The 22,786-nt window shown below is 38.1% G+C and overlaps 1 protein-coding gene across 1 annotated transcript in view; it reads right to left on the minus strand.

The window, feature by feature from the left end:
- Window positions 1-22,786, minus strand: part of LOC108707575 (contactin-5) — an 879,452-nt gene that overhangs the window by 642,715 nt on the left and 213,951 nt on the right. Inside the window, exon 2 of the mRNA XM_041582695.1 lies at window positions 13,130-13,205. The gene's annotated coding sequence lies outside the window, so the exon portion shown is untranslated. The remainder of the gene's footprint in view (window positions 1-13,129; window positions 13,206-22,786) is intronic.

Here is a 22,786-nt window from a genome sequence, read left to right on the forward strand (position 1 = left end):
ATTTGCCCCTAAGAATCTCTTTATACAAAGAATCTAGCAATCCTTAATAGGCAATAATAGTGTGGTGATTGTAGGTGTTGGATCCATTATCTTGAAACCCATTATTCAGAAAGCAAACTACAGAAGGGCCATCTCCCATTGACTCAATTTTAAGCAAATAATTCAGATTTTTAAAAGTTAGATCCTGTTTCTCTGTAATAACAAAACAATATCTTGTACTTGATCCCAACTGAGATATAATTAATCCTTAGAATTAATAATGGATGGAGGGCACACCAAAATTTTCAAGAAATGATAAGAGGTGCAGAAACAAATGTTACCCCTACTGCAGGTAACCTGTATCAATATTAAATGTCTGTATGTTCGCACACTCAAAACAAAATGCAATTTAGAGAGAGAGTGGTTTGAAAAAATAATTTTTAGTTTTATGCAGAAAAAGGCATTTTATATAGACAACGCCATACAACACATGGCACAATTTGTACAGTATTAAAAAAATCGCATAGAATATAACCCACTCATTAGTTATACATAGCAAGCAAGAAACCAGCAAGGAGCGGATACACCTACCAGGAAAATGAGAATGGCCAGGCCTTTGTCAAGGGGATTCAAAGGGAGACAAAACCAGCCTATTGGGTTGATTTAATGTTTATATGATTTTCTATTAGACTTAAGGTATGAAGATCCGAATTACAAAAAGATCCTTAACCCAAGGTCCAGAGCATTCTGGATAACAGGTCCCATACCTGCATAATCTAAACAGCCCAGTTGCATTATCTTGAAAATGTTATGGGCTCAAAATGCATAAGGCATTTTCTGTTATATGTTTTAGGACTTTTTAAGGAAAAAGTTTACTGCTCTTTTCAGCTGTTGTGGTCCAGTTTCTAGTGCCAATCAAGCATCATTTTAGTCTCTGTCAGTACAGTCGTGTACATTTAAGAGGGGGAGGGTGAAGGCCACTCTCATGCTGCCCCTTAACTTATGCATCATTCGCAAGAGCAAGGTACAGAGTGCCAGGAGCCCACATTGGGTTCTCTGTGTAGGCTGCAGCCAATATAGACTGCAAGTGATTACAAAATGAGCAATAAAAGTTGTGATCTTGCACCTCTTAGTGCTCTTGCCCTTGTGCCCCTCCATATGGCTCTATACCAGGTGTGCCCAACCTTTGATACCCATGAGCCACATTCAAATGTAAAAATAGTGGGGGAGCAACACACCCCTGGGGTGCCAAATAAGGACTGTGATTGTATATTTGGTAGCCCCTGTGTGGACTGGCAACCTACAGGAGACTTTGTTTGGCAGTAAAAACTAATACCAGATTAGTACAGGTGCTACAAACTTAATCCATTTTCCTATTCCACTTCATTACTTGGATATTTCAATTTTGCATTTATGCATTTCTAAATTGAGTGCTCACCAAGTATAACATATGGTTCGCGTGCAATTTCCCCGAACTCGTCGCTTATTTTAACTCAAATATACTCTTAACGGTCAGGGTCACTCACAACTCTCCGTTGGAGGTCCGGGTTCTGCGCCCGAACCTGTAGCTTGGGGAGAAGACTTCACTTTGTCAATACACTTTGGACACGCACTGCAGGAACTTCTCGGATGCGGTGTAAGATCAAAGAAGAAACTTATTTCACATCAAGTAACACCTTATGCATTTTGTGTATTTCCACAATCCTTGGAAAAACACAAAACATGTAAGGTGTTACTTGATGTTAGATAAAAGTTTCTTCTTTGATCTTACACCGCATCCGAGGAGTTCCTGCAGTGCGTGTCCAAAGTGTACTGATGAAGTGATTTGTTTGGCATTCTAGACAGGTGTTGTATCTGCAGTTTTACCCAGTGCACAAAAATTTATTTTTTTCCCTGGGAAATGAAAGTCATGGAGAAATTCTAATACTGTTATGACATTGGTGTTTTCTCCCCTGTATTTTCCAGTGCAAAAACACATTTTACATGTAAAACAAAATGCATGGATAATTTCTTATACAGGTATGGGACCTGTTATCCTGAATGCTTGATACAAGGGGTTTTGTGGATAAGGGATTTTTCCGTAATTTGGAACTTTATACCTAAAAAAATAACGTAAACTTTAAATAAACCCAATATGATTATTTGGCCTCCAGTAGGAATTAATTATATATTAGTTGAGATCAAGTACAAGCTACTGTTTTATTATAACAGAGAAAAAGGAAATCATTTGCATTATTTGATATAATGGAGTCTATGTGGGACATTCACAAAAAATCGTAGTTGCGCTGGAGTCCCATTCGCCGCGCTTCGCCAGGCGTATTTTCACCAGCGCGCTGCAAAATCCGAAGTTGCGCTCAGGGGTAGCGTAAGGTTTCGAAGTTGCGCTAGCGTTAATTCGCCAAGCAAAGCGAAGTTACGCAAGCGATGGTTAATTTGCATACGGCGCCAAATTCAAATTTCAATGGAAGTATTCGTAGCAGAACTACAAATGCCTGGGAAAACTTCAAAACATCAAATAAAATTTTTTATTTTGCCCTACACATGTGCCCACTGTATAGTTAAGTTGCCATGAGTCAGGAAATGTAGGGGGGAAGGAGGGGAGCCCCAAAAATTTTTTCGATCTTTTTCAGCCTATCACCCATAATAAAGAAAAAACGCCAGCGTTTTTTGGGACTTAGAAAATTTTTTAACTTTTTTTGAAGCAATCCCTATCTACTCTATTGCGCTTCGCTGGTCTGAGGTGGCGAAGGAAGTCTGGCGTAAAAGGTAGCGTTCAGAATAATGCGCGCGTTAGTGAATTTGCGTAGTTACGTCCGTTGCGCAAATTCGCCAGGCATAAGGGTGCGAAGTTACACTAGCGAAGTTACGCCATTGTCCGTTAGTGAATTTGCGAAGTAACGAAAATGCCCAATGCTAGCGAATTCACGCTAGCGTTAGGCACTTCGGCGCTTAGTGAATTTGCCCCATATGGAAGATGTCCTTTCCTTAATTTGAAGATTTCTGGATAACGGGTTTCCATATGACTTTTCCTGTACCTGTAATGCCGATAGGGCTTTGCGTCCTGCTAAACAGAATACAAATTCTAGCACGGATTAGTGAAAATGTTCACTGCTGGTGAAACCGTGCAAAAAAAGTTCACTCATCTCTTTTGTTGATTGTTAATAATGTCGGCTGAGCTGTTATGGCTGGTAAGTAGTTGGAATTTAATGCAAGATTTGCCTATTGATAACCCGCAGCCTCCATTGAAACTCTGCGGTATATCTCACACTGGCTTTGATTGATGTTTTACGATGTTTCTTATGACTCCTGAAATATCCTCTTACCATTCCAATTTGAGAATCCCGACTGAGTTTACATAGTTATCACTTTAGGACATAAACGGAATGTTCCATTCTACTGGCACTTTCATAACCCCCTTACGGAATGACTTGGATCATTTCTACCCAGGCCAAGACAAAGCCTCTATGCCTTGATAATAAACTCAGCTTTCACATGGAATTAGAGTTGCTATCCAAAACCGAGCAACTTACGAGGCATGTTAAATACTTTCTCCTTTAAGGAGGTATCTCGGTTTACTTTTAAAAAAATAACCTAAAGCAATGTATAATTTTAGCCAATAATGTATTTGGAGCAAGGAACTCATTTTGCTAGGAAGCTACAACACCTGCTTCCACTTAGCCTAAAGTTACAATCTTTCATTATGATGACTGTGGGTGCTCTTGAACGTCTTCAATCTGAATTTTGTTCTATCCTGCTCAGATCTTCGGAAAATCAACTGAGATGCTGTTAGCGTTTAATTCTTCGAATCAAAGTCCTGTGTCTGGTGGTAAATCTGAAAGTGGGATTTTTATGCAACACCTTTAGTCTCGAGGGAATATTTTATTCTAAGCAAAGTGAGGCTGTTTATTCTTTGTAATGCCTTCTGAAAAGAACATTCAAATGTCAGATTTATGTTTTACATATGTTTAAAATAAAGTCTTGCTTAAAGGAGAAGGAAAGCTGCGGAGGCATTTTATTGCCTATAGATTAGCTGCAATAGTGCAAGCTAGAATGCTATATTTATTCTGTAGAATGTTTTACCATATCTGAGTAAAAAGCTCTAGAAGCTCTCTGTTTGGTTAGAATACCAGCTGCAGTATTAGCTTGGTGTGACATCACTTCCTGCCTGAGTCTCTCCCTGCTCACTCAGCTTTAGGCTCAGATTACAGCAGAGAAGGGAGGGGGGGAGAGGAGCAAACTGAGCATGCTCACGCCCGGGGCAAGGAGGTTAAAGCTGAAGGCAAGAAGTCTGATACAGAAGCCCATGTGTACACAATAGAAGGAAAGAAATTCAGTGTTTCTTTTGACAGAGAACTCAGAGCAGCATTATTTTGAGGGTTTATTGGTATTTGTAGGTGGACCTTTCTGATAAGACTTACTTGGTTTTAACCTTTCCTTCTCCTTTAAAAAGATATTCTGCAAGCAGTATGGAGCAGCGTTGGGTAGAGCACCAGATAGACAGTAGCTTTAACTTTACCATATTCAGTGTATGATTGGTACAACCAGTGCCTGTCTAGCATTATGGACAAGGTGAGACGGGGGCTGATGCATCACATTACTCTGTGTTGAGTAAATGAAACCCCATTGTAACTGCATATGCTACACACCACAAATTTTTGTTTCTCATTCTTAAATGCCTTAAAACATGGCTCCCTATGTTCCAGAGGACATTATGGCTCATTTACATCAGAAAGTGCAGTGGGCAATTGATCCTCAAATGAGCATTAATGCCTAAACAAAATTCATTGTGAATAAGCTAAAGATTTTGTCTCTCTAGGGCAGTGATCCCCAACCAGTGGCTTGTAAGCAACATGTTACTTATCTATTTGTTGTTGCTCCCAGGTGCCTCAAAGCAGGGGTTTATTTTTAAATTCCTGCTTCCTTGGTTAGAAAGATTGGGGATTCCTGCTCTAGAGTAAAGCAGACTCTAAGTGGGACATTCACTAAGATTCATTGTTGCGCCAGCGTCTGCTTAGCCCCGCTTCCCGCACTTCGCCAGGCGTATTTTCGCCAGCGCTACGCAAATTCACTAAAATCCGAAGTTGCGCTCAGGGGAAGTGTAAGGTTGTGAAGTTGCGCTAGCGTTAATTCGCCAAGCAAAGCGAAGTTACGCTAGCGATGGTTAATTTGCATACGGCGCCAAATTGAAGTTACAATGGAGGAATATGTAGCAGCACCACACAAGCCTGGGAAACCTTCAAAACAGCAAATAAAATTTTTATTTTGCCCTACACATGTGCCCACTGTATACTTAAGTTGCCATGAGTTAGGAAATGTAGGGGAGAAGGAGGGTAGCCCCAAAAAAAATTTCAATCTTTTTCAGCCTATCACCCATAAAAAATGAAAAAACGCCAGCGTTTTTTGGGACTTAGGAATTTTTTTAACTTTTTTTGAAGCAATCCCTATCTACTCTATTGCACTTCGCCTGGTCTGAGGTGGCGAAGATAGCGTTCAGAATAATTTGCGCGTCAGTGAATTTGCATAGTTACGTCCATTGCGCAAATTCGCCAGGCGTAAGGGTGCGAAGTAACACTAGCGAATTTACGCCAGTGTCCATTAGTGAATCGGCGAATTAACGAAAATTCGCTACGCTGGCGCATTCACGCTAGCGTTAGACGCTTCGTCGTTTAGTGAATTTGCCCCTAAGTGGGTTATTTACTAAATCTTGAATTTTTTTCGTCTGGCTTTTTGGCCAAAACCTCATGAAAAAAAACCCTTACATTTTTCAAGATTTATTATACCCCGATGCTGAAAAAAGCCCAAATCATAAAATCCACCATCTCAGACCTGTCAAGGTCCTGTATAAGTCAATGGGAGAAGTCCCTATCCAAATTTGAAGATATTGTGGTTTGTGCTGGGTTTAGCCAGATAATCTTATAAAAGTCAGGGTTTTCAGGTCAAAACATTTTGGAAACACATCGGAAAAGTCATTTGCATCAAAACCATTGCGTGTCAACATTATTTGGATGTCAAGTTCGCAGTTTCTCGAATTTTGCTGGAAAATTCATGAATTTAGAGGGACTTCGTTTTTTTTCAAACTAAGCCATGGTTGTTTACTAGGAAAGTTGCTATTATATTCAAATGTGTCCAAGATACCAAAAAAAGACAAATGAAAGCTAGCATGGTGCTCACACTCATACTGAGGTGATGGCAGCCACGTAGCAACACAATTAGCACCTGTGTATTATTACTGCTATGGAACAAATAAATTAGCAAAAGCCAAATATCTAGCATTATGCTCTATCTGAAATCACTGCAAAAAAATTGTTGCGTGTGTGTTATGAATTATACATTATTTTAAGAAAGAGGAATTATGCAAACATTACGAGATGGAACACTGATATATATCAATATATAATGTTGAATACAGTATTAGTGTCAAGGTCATCACATATAAATTGCCATCTATGGCCTGGGGATATACTTTGATGTGTTATAAATTCATTTAATATGTAATATTTTATACCTATAGTTATTCAGCTTTAAAAAAGCATTCACAACCAGTGAAATATATTATAGGGTGCATGATTTCAATCTTGCTTAAAAAGTGCAGTCAACTTTAAAAATAGCAACTGGATGGAATGAATACATTTAGCTCTACATATGCCTGGGGTTCTGGCTGAATGGGTGGCCCACAAATGTATTCCTGTATCTGTCGTCAAAAAAGAAGGGGTCACTGCTTACAAGTTCCTCAGTATAATACAACTCATAAGGAGGGGTTGACCAATGATTGGTCCTCCATAAAAGGTTTGATCTAAAACACTGTAATGGGTATTAACCATGATGGATTTACTCTAAAGTCACAAAGTGTCAAATACAGTTTTTAATACAGTACAAACATTCTGACCAGGGATCTCATACTAGGTCAGTGATTTTAAAACTATCAGGGCTGCCACCATCCCCCCTCCCCCCCCAAACCAGGAGGCAAAATCAATAGTGATGGGCGAATAAATTTGGGAGACACAAATTTGCAAAGAATTTCCACATTTCAGCGCAAGTGAATTAATTCAAAACTGTGACGACAATTCGCTGGTGAAAAATCGGCCGAAAATCGGCCAAAATTGGCGCGCGCATAAAAATGAACTTTAATGCATTTGGACCAAATAGTCGCGCGTATAAAAATTTGACGCCCATTGACTTCAATGCTTTTTGTTAATTTTTCGCCATTTTGCGAATTTTGCTGTAAAATCGTAAATTTTTGGTGGAAGTAAATCTGCACAGATTCGCCCATCACAAAAAATTTGTAGTTTGGGACAGCCTGGAAGAAACTTCTACATTGCGATCATGGATACTCCTAATACTACAGAATACTTGTAATGAGTTAAGCAAATGTTGGACAAACCTCTGGTCTCAGTGATATAACAGGGCCTTTTATGTAAAACCGACATGTTTTTGGTTTTTTACAACTAAATAATGTGCTTCTCTGTAACTTCTGTAACTATAATGAAGTGCATCATGGGAGAAGGGCTGACTGTAAGATCAGTGATGAGCGAATTTGGGGCATTTCGCTGAAAAATTTGCGGATTTCCTGCAAAATCCGTGAAACGCCGAAAAATTTGTGATTTGCCGGCGCGAATATGCGCCTGGCAAATAAATTCGCCCATCACTACGTAAGATGAAAAAGTATAGGCAAGGTAAAATACTTTTAGTACTCTGCACCTTGCCCAGAATTAATAATTCAGGTATGGGACCTGTTATCCAGAATGTTTGGGATCTGGGGTTTTCTGGATAATGGATCTTTCTGTAATTTGGATCTTCATACCGTAAGTCTACTAGAAAATCCTGTAAACATTAAATAAACTTGAATAAAAAATTTAGATAAAATGGAGTCTATGGGAGATGACCATTCTGTGATTCAGAGCTTTGTGGATAGTGGGTTCCCGGATAATGCTTCCTATATCTGTAAGACCAATTGTACTGTATAGCTCTTATCCTCATCTCTCATTAACATTGCTTAAATCTCCAGTATTGCTTTCATTAAAATAATCCTTAAAGGCACAGTAACACCAAAAAATTAAAGTGTTTAAAAGGAAAACCAATGTACTGTTGCGTTGCACTGGCAAAACCAGTGTGTTGGCTCCAATTAAACAACTATAGTTTATATGAACAAGCTGCTGTGTAGCCATGGGAGCAGCCATTCAAGCACATTATACACAGTAGATAACAGATAATTTCTGAAGAATCCCACTTATCTGTTTTCTGCTGTGTATTCTCTGCCTTTTCTCCTTTCTCCGCTTGGCTGCCCCGATGGCTACACAGCAGCTTGTTCATATAAAATATACTTGAGTTTCTGAATCCAACACACCAGTTTTAACAGTGCACCACAACAGTACATTATATTTTCATTACTTTAAGACACTTTAATTTTTTTGTGTTACTGTTCCTTTAAAGATATAAAACTATGTCTGTGTATTCCAGTCCCCAGAAAATCTCCATTGAAAATCACCTAAAGGTGGTAGTGATAAGCAAAATTATTTTCCAAAATTCACAGCAAAAATTACATCCATAGGGGGAAATTTAATAAAGGCGAAAATTCACTAACAGTAGCAAGCGTAATTTCGCTAAGGAGATAGACTCTGACGCAACTTTGCACTCTAATGCAAGCTGAATTTTCGGTCTGACGAAAGAGCGTTACTATTCAAATTCACCACGTTTTTGATTTTACTGACCGTTACCTCTATTGCCAGACTTGCCTTTGCCACCTCAGACCAGGCGAAGTGCAATAGAGTAGATAGGAGTTCCTCAAAAAAAAGTTGAAAATCTTTCTAAGTCCCAAAAAAACGCTGGCGTCTTTTCCTATTTAAAGGGTGATAGACTGAAAAAGATCGTAAATTCTTTTTGGGGTACCCTTCTTCCCCCCTACATTTGCTAACATATGGCACCTAAACTATACTGTGGGCTCATGTGTAGGGCTTTATATAATTTTATTAAGGTTCCCTGGGTTGTGTAGTGTAATGTATTTGCTGCAGCTGCGGCATATATGTCCATTGTACTTTAACTGCACGCGTATGCTAATTAGCCAACGCTAGCGTAACTTCGAACTGCTGAGCGTAATTTCGCCAGCATTCGGTACCCTGTGCGCAACATCGGATCTTCGTGAATTAGCGTTGTCCAGACGAATTTACGCCTGGCGTAGTGTTGCAATGTGCGCAAAGCCATCGCTGGCGAATTTTCGCCGGCTCGTGAATTTGCCCAACAGACTTTAATGGGTGGAAAAATTTGTTGCGCATCTGTTGCACAATTGGTTGTGCATCAAAATGTTGTCACCAATGGACTTCAATGCATTTTGGTGAATTTTTGCAGTTTCATGAATTTTCAGCAAAGGGAAACGGATCAGATTAGTTGTCATACTCAAACTTATAAATGCTACCAATTCAGTGCCTCCAGTCTGGCAGCTTATTGTAAGTACCGTTGCGCAAACAGATTGATGTGATCCTTGTCTGAACTGCCTGTGTAGGTCTGCTGCATGTCTGATATTTGTCCACTGGGCTGACAATTGGATCAGTCCTGTTTTGGCCCAACACATGGCTAGCCCAGTCTCAACATGGACAGTATGGACAGCTTTACTCACAGCATATGAAGAAGATTTATTTTCATGCATCATTTTTCCTTTTCTCATAATATAAAGGGTCTATTATTCATCAACTCATACATAGCCACTTAAACCCTAATTGCTTTTCGTTTCTGATCATTATTTTTCCCTTTGTCCTTGATGAAACCATAATCTGCCCTAACCAGCACCTCCAGATGCTTCTTCTATCACCTCCACTATTCTCATACGTTGACGTTCTCACCGTCGCATTAAAATTGGCACATTTACAAAATGGCAAAAGATTATAATGAAAAACAGCTTGATTCACATAGTGATAGCTCCTGCAAACAACATCATAGTCCATATCATTGTTGAAAGGAGTTGTTAAAAGCAGCTGGTACACAAAGTAACTAACTCGCAAAATCCACTTTGGCATGCACAAGATATTGTTCTCAACAAGCTGAGACAAATATAATACTTTCTCTACAGTCATTTAAAATAAATACTTCCTTCTGTATTTTAAGAGGCATATTTATCACAGGTTGAATTTCGAATATATGTGCATTTTTTTACTCTAATAAATTTGAATGTACTAAAAAATCGAATGTTCTCTTATTTAAGAAAAAACACGAACGTCTAAAATGCGAAAGAATGTTACTGACAAATAAAAAAACGAATCAAATTCGGATGAAACTCGATTTGAGTGTTTCGCTGAAAAAGACTTAAATGTCAGGAAGGCAATTAACATCTTCAAATGGGTCAACGGATCTCTGCCATTGACTTGTCAATTAATTTGGCAGGTTTTAGGTAGCGAATATTCGAATTAGAACTGCTTCCATGGTCGAGGTGTGATAAATCTCACATTCAAATTTACATTTGAGTCGGTGCTTTTAAATTCAAATTTGTGAGTTTTAACACAAAAAAATGCAAATATTTGAATTAGAATTTACCATTGAACCTTAATAAATCTGCCCCTTAGAGTCAAGGCCTATGCTTAATGTGAGAAACCTAAAGAAACTGACAAAATCAAATTGAAAATGTTAAATAAATAGTATGTCAATAATAAGTCAAAATAAGTCAATCAGTTTTCAAGCATGTCAATTTCAGTGGTTTCTGTTATGTTGGGCTCCTTTGAGGGTTATATACTGTAAATCAGTCACTGAAAGTCAAATAGCTTACACTAAGGGAGACATTTTCTATTTTTTTGCACTAAAAATCACAACTTGAATAATGGTTTAAAAAAAAACACATTTTCAATATATATTGAGCAAACAAAATAACATGGAAAACTTGAATGTAAAATATCATCATCTCAAAGTTTGCAACGTTATGCAGAGGTGGGAGGTGTCCTGGCCAAAATTTAAGCAACTAATTCATTTTGAGTTTTTTGCGTTTGTAAATTCACTAAAAATAATGAGCAAACCACAAATTCGAGGCATTCCAGTTTCTTTCCATGATTTCATTTACTCAAGTTTTTCTTATTTTCCTACATTTGTGGGTTTTTTGTTTCAATTGTAAATTTATTTGAAGAAGAAAAAAAAACTATAAAATTACACAAATCTGAATTTTGATAAATAGTTGTACCATTATCAGGGCAGTGATGGTTGGTAGTGATGGGCGCTGAAAAATTAGCCAATTTCCCACAACCGTTTTTGACGCCGGCGTCTTTTTTTTCAGCGCCGACGAATTTTCAGCAGCGAATTTTCGCGGGCTTTTGCAAATTTATTCGCTGGTGGCGAATTGCGCAAATTCGCCGCAAATTCGCGCCTGCCGAATAAATTCGCCCATCACTAATGGTTGGACATTTTTCATAGGCCCCCATCCTAAAAGGGCATTCTAAAATTAAAAAAAGTTCCTGGAAAGGAAATATGACCTATATTTATCAGATATAACAGTTGTTAACTATTCGTTAACTTTGGGGGTGCCAAAAGTTAGACAGCACCCAAGTGATTGTATCTACTTTCCTGACACCTCCGGCCAGTGCTCCTATCAGGAGAAAACTGCACTGGCTATTCCAGCACCACAAAGCCATAGTCTGCTTTTTATTTCTTCAAATGCATGTATGAATGCAGATGCAGTAAAATGAAATATCCGGTATTTTCGTTAAAGTTCAGGATTTCACTCTACTGAGCATGTGCAGCCGCAGAAGAAAGAATAAACAGGAAGACAATTGCTCCGTGGTGCTCGCTGGAAGAATCCCTGGCTGGTGCAGTTTTCTACTGATAGGAGCACTGGCCTAGGGTTTCAGTTAAGCAAATACAATCACTTGGGGGAGCCTAACTTTTAGCATCCCTAGTATAACATGCCTTTCATTCTCCTTTAAACCAGGGTTAAGTAATCTTAAAGCCCTTTAATGCTACAAGCATGACCCATGCCATTGTTGATGGCAGCTGAAACTGGATGACTGCTCTTTATACATACATGTTTGTTTTTACTTTGAATATGGGGCCTTTGTCTTTAGTAGATAAACTTCTTGACAGTATTTAGTTCCACCACAGTAAAATCAATAGAAAACAGGATCAACTATGGCAAAATGGTTTTACTACAAAAAACAATGCAAGATGCGTAGGGGAAGGGGGAGAATTCCAGCAATTCTTTACAAAATCCTTCCATCATTGAAAAGACATTGTTAAATAAAATGCACATGATTTGTTGACTGAGCAGTAACCCTCTCTCAAAAGAAATTACATTTTATTTAAATGTACAGTTATGGGACCTGTTGTCCAGAATGCTCAGGGACTGGGGTTTTTTGGAGAAAGGGGTCTTTCCGTAATTTGATTTCCATACCTTAAGGGGCTGATTCACTATGGGTCGAATATCGAGGGTTAATTAACCCTCGATATTCGACTAGGAATTGAAATCCTTCGACTTCGAATATCGAAGTGGAAGGATTTAGCGCAAATGCTACGATCGTACGATCGAAGGATTATTCCTTCCATCGAACGATTAAATCCTTCGAATCGAACGATTCGAAGGATTTAAATCCAACGATCTAAGGAATATCCTTCGATCAAAAAAACTTAGGCAAGCCTATGGGGACCTTCCCCATAGGCTAACATTAACTTCGGTAGCTTTTATCTGCCGAACTAGGGGGTCAAAGTTTTTTTTAAAGAGACAGTACTTCGACTATCGAATGGTCGAATAGTCGAACGATTTTTACTTCGAATCCTTCGATTCGTAGTCGTAGTCGAAGGTCGAAGTAGCCCATTCGATGGTCAAAGTAGCCCAAAAAATACTTCGAAATTCAAAGTTTTTTTACTTCGAATCCTTCACTCGAATTTAGTGAATCGGCCCCTAAGTCTACTGAATATAAATTAGAAAACAAATTAAACCCAATATGATTGTTTTGTCTCTAATAAGGATTAATTTTATTTTAGTTGGGGTCAAGTACAAGCTACTGTTTTATTATTACAAAGAAAAATGAAATGATTTTTGAATATGTTAATTATTTCATCAAAATGAAATCTATAGGAGACGGGTCTCCCATAATTCGAAGCTTTCTGGATAACGGGTTTCTGAATAACAGATTCCATACCTGAATATTGCATTTCTAAAAAAAAAGTGTAAACAATTTCCTACCTTTACACCAGTTTCCTTTTTAGCAAGATGGTTTGTACTGAAATCCACACAGATCAGGCATTTCATCTGAAAGAATCTTAAATACAAATACGGAACAATTAGACAAATGCATTTCATTCTAGCAAAAAAAGTATAATTATAATTATGATTTTCTAATAAGTTTTGCTAGTAACAATGTTATGCAAGATCTGCGAAATTGATATATTAAGTCATATACAGTTTGATTTGTTTTTACGACAAATAATCCTATATAAATGCAGTCTAAGTTAGACTCGGTCTGTAATAGTTAATTACTAATCAAAATAGAGAATGTTTTAAAAATGATGTTTCACAAGAGAAGGTGTTTTTTTACTGAAATAAGGGGTACAAAAAAAAGAAGAGGAAATATATCTGTATCACTGCCAAATACAAATTCGACAGCTCAAATCCAAAGATGTATCCCTAAATCTTCACTTGATGACAGGGAAATTCCTCTCCAAAATGCACATGCTGGGGTATTTACATATATAATTGTCTGTAGATGCATTTGTGAGCTGTGCAGCTGTAATTAAAAATCTCAAAAACTGTATCAAGCTTGGCACTATTTGAAGTGGAGACAAATTAGACCTTATTTGCCATCACGACAAGACATGTCAGAGCAGTGTCGGACTGGGACAACAGGGGCCCACCATAAAACCTTAGACTAGGGGCCACTCTCAGTATTATTATTCTTCATCTCCTCACTCAACCTCTATTTTCCTAGTCTGTTTTCTTTATACTATAATCAATTATTCCATCTATTTAGCCTCTTTGTTCTCATAGAAATAGGGAATGACCATGAAATAGACCAAAAATTTAGCAGCATGAGGGACCACTGACACCTGGGCCCACCGGGAGTTTTCCTGGTATCCCGGTGGGCCAGTCCGACACTGTGTAAGAGCCCTATTTGTATATTTGTCTTTGTCACCCACTGCATTAACCAATAGGCTCCTACGTGCTGCTTAACCCTAGCAAACATGGTCTTGTTAAGAACAAAACAATTTAATACTGAAAGTGTGAAAAACAAGACTCCAGCAAAAATGTGTAAGCAGCAGGCAGAAAAAAAGTCCAAAAACAGGCACAGGGTCAGGGCAGACAGCAAACAAGTAAAGACCAAAAACAGGCCAAGGGGCAGATTCACTAAAGAGCGAACTGGCTAACGCTAGCTAGTTTTCACCAGCGTTGATTTGTTTGATTGCATTCAATTCTCTAACTGTAGAAATCAGTTGATTTGTTTAATTTCCGGATGCATCAACCTCAAATTGATGGCATGATTATATTTATATAAAATAAAAAAAATGTATATAATTTAAAAAAAAAATTATGTTCTTTCCATGAAAGAAAATTGAACACATGGACTGCTGGTCCTAACCCACATTGTTTCCTGTAACAGCTGCCAGTAAACTCAGGGGCCAATTCATTAACTTTGAGTGAAGGAATAGAAGAAAAAAAACTTTGACCATCGAATGGGCTACTTCGACCTTCGACTACGACTTTGACTTCGAATCGAAGGATTCAAACTAAAAATCGTTCGACTATTCGACCATTCGATAGTCGAAGTACTGTCTCTTTAAGAAAAAACTTCGACCCCCTAGTTCGCCACCTAAAAGCTACCGAACCCAATGTTAGCCTACGGGGAAGGTCCCCATAGGCTTGGCTAAGTTTTTTTGGTCGAAGGATAATCCTTCGATCGTTGGATTAAAATCCTTTGAATCGTTGGATTCAAAGGATTTAATCGTTCGATCGAACAATTATTCCTTCGATCGTTCGATCGAACTATTTGCGCAAAATCCTTCGACTTCATTCCAGTCGAATATCGAGGGTTAATTAACCCTCGATATTCGACCCTTGATGAATTTGTCCGTGGTTTTAGACCAGATTGTTCCTAACAATAGATTAAAGCTATGTAATGCATGGCCTTGAAGCTGATTGTGAAGTTCCATTCCCAACTCCCACTAACGCTGGAGATTCCATACTTGCACTGTTTTATTGGAGCAATCAGAATAAAACAACGGGACATACAGATGCAGCCACTTTGGTTTGTCTGTTTGACACAGAATAACTAAACACAGATATCCCATTTATCTCATTTAACACAGAAAACTGCGTCACAACATCCCATCTAATTAAAGCATTCACCATTGTTCACAATGGTGCTTTGGTATGCTAATGAAAAGGTTAAATGCATTAAATGAGTTAAGATGACTTTAGATAACGCAGTTTCTTCAATTAACCATGAGTCATGACGCATTTATCTCACAAATCCAAGTGGCTTCATCTGTAATACACAAGTCTCAAAAGGCACATAGTTTGCACTACAACCAATCCATTTCCCAACAAACATTGAACAAAATCATCTGTTTGCCAGCAATTTCCCTTAATTTCCCCATACAAGAAGCAACTTTAACATTCACGATGATAACAGCTTTCCACAGTATGTAAACTTTAATCAGGTGTCTTTTTTTCTGTGTGCCTAGAAGCAGGCCATAATTTAGCAATTCTAGCAATGAAACATAATGTCCAAGTTGAGCCCTAGTAGACAAGCAGCAATCAACAGCAAGCAAACACTTTCTATAGAAAGCACAAAACAGCCATAGTGAGGTTGCTTCCATGCACTGTGAGCTGGTTAATATGATAATATGGTTTGATTGCATTCAATTCTCTAACTGTAGAAATCAGTTGATTTGTTTTATTTTCGGAGGCATCATAGGTTAACCTGAAATTGATGGCATGATTATCTTTCAAAAATGATGTTTCTTTCCATGAAATAAAATTAAGCATGTGTGTCGAGATTCATACCCAGTTATTTTGCAGAAAGAATGGCCATACATCCATATGGTTGTAGCCTGTGAGACCAATGCTTTGGCCAAGAAATGCAACCATGCAGGGATGTGGTAGGTAGCGATGGGCGAATTTCTCCTGTTTCACCGAAAAAATTTGCCAACTCACTTTTGTGAGTGAAATTGTATTATTTGTAAAAGTGTAAAAAAGTTGCTGCACATGTTTTTCTTTATTGTCTACAAAGGAGGAAAGAGTACTGGTAGTTGGTGGCTAATTTGTTATGTTTGTGAGTATAATGTATCACCAGAGCCTTCGTGATTCAAACTGTGGGTATTAATAGTAACACAATTCTCTCGTCTGGTCAGTCACTGGAAAGTTGATGTTTAAAAAGAGCACTATTCACTAAAAAGATCTTATAATAAGAAGAAGGTGGAAGTCTCTATTTTAACACTGATTCTCTATATGCCAAAAACACTGGGGGGCTGATTCACTAACTACGAGTGAAGGATTCGAAGTTAAAAAACTTCGAATTTCGAAGGTTTTTTTGGGCTACTTCGACCATCGAATGGGCTACTTCGACCTTCGACTACGACTTCGAATCGAAGGATTCGAAGTAAAAATCGTTCGACTATTCGACCATTCGATAGTCGAAGTACTGTCTCTTTAAAAAAACACTTCGACCCCCTAGTTTGCCATCTAAAAGCTCCCGAACTCAATGTTAGCCTATGGGGAAGGTCCCTCATAGGCTTGGCTAACTTTTTTTGATCGAAGGATATTCCTTCGATCGTTGGATTAAAATCCTTCGATTCGAGGGATTTTATCGTTCGATCGAAGGAATAATCCTTCGATCGTTCGATCGAACTATCTGCGCTAAATCCTTCGACTTCGATATTCGAAGTCGAAGGATTTTAATTCCTAGTCGAATATCGAGGGTTAATTAACCCTCGATATTCGACCTATAGTGAATCGGCCCCTGGGTGTGCGATTGTATTAGGAACGATACACTATAGTTTTCTGTTCATTCCCTTATCACTTTGAGGGATACAGCGACCTTTATTAGAATTGGAACATGCACCTCTAAATGGAAATTGTTTAAACATTTAAGTTGCTTTAATCTTTTTGACACATATACTTATTGCATTTATTATTGAATACTATACCATTATAAATAGTGATGGGTGAATCTCTCCCATTTTGTTTTGCCGAAAATTTTCCACAAAATTTGCGAAACTGGGAAAAATTCGCAAAAAAATCGTGGAAACGGAAAGCTCACGAAAAATCCATGAAATTCGGGCGTTTCCATGAAAAATTTGTGAGATTCTGATGTTTTCACGCAAAATCTAGCAATTTGAACGTTTTTACAAAAAATCGTGATAATCAGAAATTGCCGCAGGCAAATTTTCAACGGTAAATTTTCGCTAGAGATTTGAAATTTATTCGCAGGGATTTGCCGCAAATTTGTGCCTGGCGAATTTATTTGCCGCCATCACTAATTATAAACAGTGAAATAAGAATCACAAAAGAATCACAAAAAAGATTGCAACATTGACATTTGCACAGTTGCAGTTGTGAAAAAATGTTTGGTCTTTGTGCAAATTAATTAAAGTATTTGCCTCCAAATCAGCAATTTCGGCCACAATAATCCTTTGTGACCACTTATACCCCTATATTATAAAGCAGGGGGAATATTATGTCCTGTATATAGTATTTTTTTGTGGTCTACAGGAAATTCATGTCTTCCCATTTTTTAAAATCTGAACAAATCACATTAGCCAAAAAATTGCAGAGCTCTAAAGGAAGCAGAGATATAACGGTACAGAGAAGGGGATGTGTCTATAATTATTGTCTTTGCAAACCAGCAATTTACTGTTAAATAAATGACTAAAAACTGTGAGCAAGAAAGAGTATTGAAATGCTATAATGTGCTGCTAAAACATTTACCTTCATTGTAGGAAGTGCTGATTCTATTCATCATCTCTGAATTCAGAATTCTATTTATCCTCTACCCTTAAATAAGTATGCCAACATCACAGCGCCAAAGGGCATTAACAGTTTACAAATATGTGACAGGATTCCCACAAAATAAATATTTTAACATTTGCCTTTGGTTTTTAAATAAAAGTTTGCATAATATTAGCAGATTCTATTAGCAGCTTCTATTTTGGTATTCATAAAAATGTTTTTTTTTTTTAGACTGAAAACCTGTGTGACTTGTCTCAGCTGTGCTTTTTACTCTCTGTTTTTTTTTTTTTTTTTGCTTCTCTGTGCACTTTTACAATAAAGAAACATAAATTTTCAATTTTGAGTGGCTTTTGTAACATGTACAGTTTTAGACAGCTACAACCAGGTTTAGAGTTCAGCAGCTGTCTTTCAGCGTTTCAAGGAAATCTAAACCCTTTGAAAGTGGTGTAGAGTTTTTTTATATATACTGAACTTACTGTACCAGCCTAAAGTTTTAGAATCTCTAGAAGAATAATGATTTAAAAGTTGTGCACAGGGAGTCACCATCTTGGATTTTGTTAGGTGCGTTAGTGACGCTACACAGAGTAATCTGAGCAGCTGTTGAAAAATTACGTTTAGGAGTCTTACATTTATTTTTATTTTTGTTCAGATCCTCTTTAAACCCTGTTTTTTTATATTCCAGAAAGCGTTACATAAATAAATAAAAAAAACAGGTATAGGATCTGTTATATGGAAACCCATTATCCAGAAAGCACAGAATTCCAATAAGGCCATCTGCCATAGACTCCATTTAATCCAAATTGTTTAAAATTGCTGTAATTAGTGATGGCCGAATTATTTCACTTTGTCGAAAAATATGCGAAACGGTGAAAAAATTTGCGTTGAAACGCATTGAAGTTAATTGGCGACAAAATAATTTAGACGTGCGTCAATTTTGATGTGAGCGGCAATTGTTATACACAAGACAATTTTGTCAATGGGTGTCCGAATAATTTAGATGTGCAACAATTTTAATATGCGCCAATTTTAACTTGCAAAATTTTTTTTTGACGCAGCAAATTTTTGCCGCACTTTTGCAAAAACATTGGCAGCGACAAAACGCCAAAATTCCCCGCAAATCCATGCCTGCCAAATTTATTCGCCCATCACTAGCTGTAATAATAAAACAACAGTTTGTACTGGTTCCAAACTAAAATATATTTAATCCTTTTCGAAGCAAAACCATATTGGGTAATTTCGAGGGTTATTTACTAAAATCCGAATTTCTTTAATTTTTAAAATAAAAAAAAACCACAACCAAAACTCTAATTATTTTTATTATTGAAATAAAATCGAGTTTTTTCCAGAAACACTTAATTTTTTCCTGCTTTTTCCCAAAAAGCCCACATTTCTGGGATTTTTGCCAAAAAAGGTCAGATATTCAGGCTAATTCCAGTGCAGACCACAGAAACTTCAAAATTGGATCGGGACCTCTGGCATTGACTTATACACAACCTCGGCAGGTCTGCAATGCCGGATTTTCGGATTCAGGATTTTTGCTGCATCGGGCTTTAATAAATCTCTAAAAATTTAAGTTCAAACACAAAATTTGAGTTTTGCCCCAAAAAGCATGACCAGAATTTAGTAAATAACCCTTGAATGTTTAAATGATTTTCAAGTAGACTTGAGATATAGAGATCCAAATTGCAGAAAGATCCATTATCTGGAAAACCCCAAGTCCCAAGCATTCTGGATAACAGGTCCCATACCTGTATATATCCTGCATCTATGCTTTGGCTTCTTCTTCTCCTACCCAGAACATTAAGGGCTCTTACAGACGAGCATTTTTACCTGCGCTCCCCTGCGTTCCGTTTTTCTGCGTTCAGCCGCAGGGGAGCGCAGGAATAGACGCATTACATTTTTTCCAATGGGGCTGTACTCACACAGTCGCGTGTAGGTGCCGAACGCAGGAAAAATGCAGCATGTTGCGTCTCAACCTGCGGTTGGCGCCTATAGGCGCCTGTGTGAGTACAGCCCCATTGGAAAAAATGTAATGCGTCTATTTCTGCGCTCCCCTGCGGCTGAACGCAGAAAAACGGAACGTAGGGGAGCGCAGGTAAAAACGCTCGTCTGTAAGAGCCCTAAAAGCTACAGTCTACAGTTACTGTTAGGATACAGTTCGATTACTTTTTTTTATTAATCTAACTATTTTTTACACAATAAAGCATTAAAAGCCATTTTCTCCTTCACAACTATTTTTTTTTAATAGACATTTTAGATGTGCTCTTGCCTTGTTTGTTCTGCTCCAAAGGCTGACAATCTTTTAATTAGTTGAGTTTGATATACTCAGTTGACTATTTAAAGGCACAAAGGTTAAAGCAGAGTCTGTATTTTTTTTTTCTGGCCTGAAAGTTGAGATAATTATTTAACTCCTATATCTGTCCCTTAACAGCTTAACACTAACCTGCCCCATAGTCAAGGTTAACAGTGTATTATAGAAAAGAGCAGAGCTGATCACTTAATCTAATTATAATGTCTGCATCCTCTCTGTAATACAACAACTATTCTATTCACAAATCCTAGACAGGGGACATCAGCTGCGGCTGTTGCGGAGCCAAAATACATTTATAGCCAGCGTTCCATTAATCCTGGAAAGGAAATTAAGCAGAACTTGAAACACAGTGGTTCAACGTGTTCATTTTAACAAGGTAAAACACAGCGAGCAATTGATTAATCAATAAGCCTACAGTTATTTTTTAGATCTCATCTCGGACGGCAAAGGGAAAACTTCAAAGCCTTTTAAAATCTTTTGAATGTGGCATTTTTATAATGATAATAATCCGTGTCATAAAGGGTCGGGCCATTGTATTTAATTACTTCAGGGGTCACGGGAAGAAAACAGTTCAAATGTCATTTCAGAGGATGATCGTCCCTGTGAAATCCACGCTCTTGTCTTCAGGATGCCCTTGTCATCTCAGGCCCGTTACTTTTGATTCCATGGATGTTCTGAGACAAATTGAAAGTGCTTTGGAAATACTTCAAATGTTGTGATAGCTTATTATATCAACAGCGAATTAGGGGAAGCTCGGCTGTAATTGGGATTGTTCATCATTAGATCCAAGAAAAAGGAGATATAAAGCCTCACATATGAACACAAGGGCAATATGTAAAGCAGAGTGATGGATAAATCTGTCCTGTTTCACCTAGCCAAAAAATTCACAAAACAGCGAAAATTCATAAAGTGCATCAAAGTCGATCAGTGTTTTATTCTGCACAACTTTTTTTTACAATACAGGTGTGGGACCTGTTATCCAGAATGTTCGGGAGCTGGGGTTTTCAGGATAACAATCTATTATTTGGATCTTCTAAAGAACAATTAAAACATTAAAAAAAAATCCTAAATGTCATGTTTTGCCATTAATAAAGATTAATTATGTCTTAGTTGGGATCAAGTGCAAGATACTGTTTTATTATTACAGAGAAAAAGGAAATCATTTTTAAAAATGTGAACTATTTAATTATAATGGAGTCTATGGGAAATGGTCATCCCATGTTTCGGAGATTTCTGGATAATGGGTTTCAAGATAACGGATCCCATACCTGTATATTGTATACTAGTTATTTTTCCACTGCTAGCAGGAAATCTGGAACAAATCACCAAAATATCATGAGAGTGTCCCATACGGCTCCCTAAATTCAGAACAAGTGCTAGGCACCTGGTCACCTTATTCTTCTGCCTGTAGCAGCCGCTTTGGCCTCGGGAGGAGCCCTCAGCTATTCAGATGCAGCCAGTCTTAACTTGAGAGGAGCAAAACAAGCGTTCTGAACGAACAAAGGGGCATGTGAGTTTTCAAGGTTTAGGATGGAAGGCAACACCAGATTCTCAAGTCAGGCAGGCCGGGGTCGTTTCAGGAAGAGTAGGCAGAGTAGTCAGGCAGGCCGGGTCGGTACAAGTGGAGTTCAAGTATAGTCAGGCAGGCCAGGGTCGGTGCAGGCAGCGTTCAAGAATAGTCAGGCAGGTCGGGGTCGGTACAGGCGGAGTTCAAGGATATTTTGAAAAAGATTGACGCCAATACCTTGTCTGCTGCAAATGGGGGGTTCCCAATATTTATTCCATGGTGCTCATGACACTTCTTACTGATCAAACATGGTCACTGAGGAAGGGCAATGTGGTCCCGAAATGTTTGATCAATTTTCAAATTGTATATTACTGGCGAGTGGCTAGGCCAGGGCCTCTACCTTATCCCCTAATTGAACTTTCATTTGGAGTTCAAGGATAGTCAGACAGTCAGGCAGGCAAACGTCAGGATTGGCAGAATTCAGAAGAGTCAGACAGGCAGAGATCAAAACCGGAATGCAAACAGACAAAATCACTTCCCAGGAACCAAACAAGTTAGACCTAAAAAACAGGCAATGATTTCTAACCCTAAGCCCCTTTAAAGCGCAATGACATCTTTAAATGCGGAAGTGCATGCCGCACGTGCCATAGGAAACCGGCAACTAAGAGGAGGAAGCACCAGGCCGGCCCACTAGACCACCAGGGTGCATTGTTACAGATAGCCGGTGACCATTGCACCACAACTTGCATTGGGTTTACAGATACAGATACAATTTTTGATAATTGGAACACAGGTTGCGGTGCAACTTTTTCTCTTTGAATTTAAATGGTGGCACTTCCAGCACACAGCATCATTACCACCATTAATACATTAATATGTAGTTTACTAGATGAGACTCAGTTGCATTTGTAGGTGAAATATGCTAAGGGAATCCATGCCTTTGCACGTGTGTATATTTGGCAGAGTTGGCAGAAACAAGGAATTGCAATCACCAGTCTTGCCCCTTGCACGTATTAATTAGCATTAATTAATCTTTCAATATTATGGAGTCATTTATAGTGATGGGTGAATAAATTTG

This window comes from Xenopus laevis, chromosome 2L (genome assembly GCF_017654675.1).
Source record: "Xenopus laevis strain J_2021 chromosome 2L, Xenopus_laevis_v10.1, whole genome shotgun sequence".
Lineage (NCBI taxonomy): Eukaryota > Metazoa > Chordata > Amphibia > Anura > Pipidae > Xenopus > Xenopus laevis.